This window comes from Silurus aristotelis, assembly GCF_946808225.1.
Source record: "Silurus aristotelis genome assembly, chromosome: 15".
Lineage (NCBI taxonomy): Eukaryota > Metazoa > Chordata > Actinopteri > Siluriformes > Siluridae > Silurus > Silurus aristotelis.
The window spans coordinates 24,907,602-24,911,736 of record NC_139588.1 but is presented as its reverse complement, the minus strand read 5'-3'; the positions used below and the strand labels follow the sequence as shown (position 1 = coordinate 24,911,736).

The window sequence follows — 4,135 nt, the reverse complement described above, 5'->3', positions numbered from 1 at the left end:
AACATCTTCTCTTCACTACTCAACCCCCCTGCTGCACCTGCTCCATCCTCCCTGACTGCTAATGACTTTGCCTACTTCTATAATGAGAAGATTAAGAAAATCTGCCAGACCTTCACCACCCCCCCCAACAATGACTACACAACACAGCCTACAATCCACTAAGTCTCTGTCAAGAAGATGAGATACTGCAAGTCATTCAATCTTGCAATCCCACCACCTGTCCTCTGTATCCAATCCCTTCAACTATGCTTCAGACCATCACACAAGATCTCCTGCTCTTCATCTCCACACTCATCAATGGGTCATTAACATCTGGCTATGTGCCAACTACCTTCAAGCAAGCAAGGGTCATTCCCATCTTAAAGAAACCTACTCTTTCATCTCTTCCTGACCCTGACTCCTTTTCCTCTCTACCCTTGAACGTTGCTACTCACTCTTTCCTCTCATCTCTTTGCCTACTTCTATGATGAGAAGATTAAGAAAATCTGCCAGACCTTCACCCCCCCCCCAACAATGACTACACAACACAGCCTACAATCCACTAAGTCTCTGTCAAGAAGATGAGATACTGCAAGTCATTCAATCTTGCAATCCCACCACCTGTCCTCTGTATCCAATCCCTTCAACTATGCTTCAGACCATCACACAAGATCTCCTGCTCTTCATCTCCACAGTCATCAATGGGTCATTAACATCTGGCTATGTGCCAACTACCTTCAAGCAAGCAAGGGTCATTCCCATCTTAAAGAAACCTGCTCTGGACCCATCAGACATCAACAACTACAGACCAGTATCACTTCTCTCCTCTCTTTCTAAATCTCTGAAATGCACTGTTTTTAACCAACTGTCTGTCTGTCTCTCACAGAAAAACCGCCATGATCCTAACCAGTCTGGGTTCAAAGCGGCACATTCCACAGAGACGACCCTTTTGGCTGTGTCTGAGAAACTGCATGCTGCTCGATCAGCCAAGCTGTCATCTGTACTTATCTTCCTGGACCTTTCAGCAGCATTTGGTGAAGTCATGTCTTTACATGGGTTTTCTTATCACTGCTATGCAGATGACACTCAACTAATCTTTTCTTTCCCTCCATCAGATATTACAGCTTCTGCTCGGATCTCAGCATGCTTGACAGACATATCTTCTGCTCACCAACTAAAACTCAACCCCAGCAAAACAGAACTACTGGTCATGGAACGCTTTTCGTCCACTGCAAATGATCCAAAACGCAGCTGCACGGCTTGTGTTCAATCAGCCCAAGTTCTCCCACACCACCCCACTGCTGCGCTCCCTTCACTGGCTTCCAGTAGCTGCACGTATCAGATTCAAAACACTGATGATGCTTACAAGGACAAAAATGGACCAGCGCCATCTTACCTCAGTGACCTCATCACATCTCGCACTGCACCACACTGTCTGAGATCCTCCAGCACTGCTCCACTGGTATCTCCTTCTCTCCAAATGAGAGGTAAGTACACTTCAAGGCTCTTCTCTGTTCTGGCACCGAGGTGGTGGAATGAACTTCCCCTAGATGTCCGTACAGCAGAGTCCCTGACTATCTTCAAGTGACAACTGAAGACCTTCATCTTCTTGAAACACTTAAATTAGCACTTTCCAAGTTTTTTAGAATTCAAGAGTTATATTTATATTGAGTTTGTAATCTTGTGTATCAGTGTAGATTTATTCATTACTAGAGACTCAAAGCACTTTTGTACGTCACTCTGGATAAGGACGTCTGCTAAATGCTGTAAATGTAAATGTAAAAATGTAAATGTAAATGTGAGTTATTAGCCCTTTACCTGTCTACAGCACTCTAATACACCAAGATACTGATTAAACAGACCTGTTTTATATTACCCACTCCATCACCGTCTAAAAGATACTTTAGCTCATTTTCTGTCCATATTTTCGGTGCATTGTGGTTTACCTAGTGATTTGAAATGAAGGTAAATTTAACAGGACAGAAAATAAAAAGTATACATGGTCCTTGAAAAAGCTTAACAGCTGATTTGAACTGCTCTGTAATACCTGTCCAACAGCACTTTTAAACCTTTAACCTCTTTTCCAGTATAAGGTAGTTTCGGTGAAACTGTAGAACCGATTCTGTTAGAACACTAGGACAAGTAAAAGGCAAACTTCAGCATGATGTGAGGCCACTACAGATATCTGATCAGGTCAAGTGGGCTCTCAGGCACCACTTCAGCTTCTGACATTTAATTAACGTGTCGTGTTGGAGTTGTTTGTATTGGCTCACACTGATGAAATATTGATTTACTCCTCATCAAAATCTGAAAAGGTTCCTCAGGTGTACCGAATACTATGCTCTCTTTTCGAATGTGAAATGAAAGAAATGAGTTTTATTAGAGTAAAGAAGTGTGGGATGTGTGATCATTGAATGCGGTATAATTATAGACCAAAATAATGTGGCAGCTGTTGTAGACTGTCCCACTTCTAGAACAGACCTGCAGGAATGACTTGGGTTTGCCAGTTTTTCTTACTTAGGCTTTACCTAAGTAGCTCAAATGCTCCCTCTAATCTCTCTGCTATGTAGAAAGCCCACTAAGCTTCTCTGGAATCTATCTGCAAGAAAAGATTTAGCCCTTCACATTTGCTCCTAATCTATGGGTACCCTAATCCCACAAACCCACTTATCAACATGCTTTTGATTAGGATAATGGAAACGATAGGATCCAGGAGGAAATTCAGAGGCAGACAGATAAAAAAAAATGTAAATATATTCAACATACACTGCTACACCAATGGCAGCCAACAGAGGGCAGCAGCATCACACAATGCGAGCACCCATGTGGAAGAAGGCTGATTAGCATGTTTGCAGTGCCAGGCAGGGAATTTAACTCCAGCCCATGAATGAGCATGTTGTTGCAGCAGTGTAGTGGTGACTTGTACAGTTGGTCAGGGCTTATAAAACTAATACACAAAGAGAAGGTTGAGACATGAGGCCAGGAAAACAGTAAGAAACCAAACGGACAAAGATATGATCCACAATTCAAAACAAATCAGAAGTTATTTATACCTGACTCCATGTTGTTGTTGTGTCACCTCATTTGTAGTGGTACAGGGGGCAGTGTGGTGGCAGTCTGCACATGTCTGAGAGCAGATGTTTAGGTTGGGGACTCTCTGGATTCTTTTTTATATTGCACACAAACACATCCTTTGCCTTACAAACCTAAATATTGTTCCTGAGCATTTATTTATATACAATTAATTAGGGGTTATAGCTCTTGGTTATTGATCAGAAGGTCAGGGCTTCAAGCCCCAGTGCTACAAGCTGCTGCTCAGAGTTGGACAGTAAGGAAGTAAATGTAATTGGTTACTTTATTTCAGTCGCTTTTTCACGTATCTCTACTTTACTGAAGTATTTCCATTTGTGGAGTCTTTAACTGTAACTTCACTACGTTTCAAAGTCAAATATTTTACTATTTTCTTATTTCCATTTAGCAAAATCAGTTGTTTCTTTATATTAATGAGGATTAAAACGTAACTGGTGAAACACGCAGTGAGTCACCAATCAGGATCGAGCGCACGCTCTGTTTTACACGTGTTCTGTTCGGAGCTTGGTGTATCTACTGATCTACAGTTCAGCATCAGTTCAACATCAAGCAGAACCTGCAGATGGCCATTAACTTTATTTAACTCTGTCAGTGGCGTGGCTAACCTAGCCCTGATTAGCCTTGCACATGCTAATAATAGCCCAGTAAAGCTCATTATCTAAATGTTCAGTTTCTGTTCTGGTCCTAACGTCACTGAAACACATTTCCTCCATTAGCTAAATAATTATCCTGAGTTCCCTGGTGGTCTAGTGGTTAGGATGCGGCGCTCTCACCGCTGCGGCCCGGGTTCGAATCAACCCCAGCCATTAAAGTTGCACAAGCCTTAGTGCCGGTCCCAAGCCCGGATAAATGGGGAGGGTTGCGTTAGGAAGGGCATCCAGAGTAAAAACATGTGCCAAATCAAACATGCGGATGGTTAGCATGAAACAGATCCAGTGAAACACATACACCAGTGTAACACTCAATGTTTATTATTACAATATACATACTGTATGTCTTGTTTCACAAACTCACAGCAGTGTTTCAGTCTTAATTACAGCATCTGTGATAAATCATTATTTATTAT

At 42.1% G+C, this 4,135-nt stretch overlaps 1 protein-coding gene across 1 annotated transcript in view; it reads right to left on the bottom strand.

The window, feature by feature from the left end:
- Window positions 1-4,016: 4,016 nt before the first annotated feature.
- LOC310737945 (B2 bradykinin receptor) overlaps window positions 4,017-4,135 on the bottom strand; it is a 6,170-nt gene continuing 6,051 nt past the window's right edge. The window contains exon 2 of the mRNA XM_083562748.1: window positions 4,017-4,135. This exon is cut by the window's right edge and continues 2,878 nt beyond it. The gene's annotated coding sequence lies outside the window, so the exon portion shown is untranslated.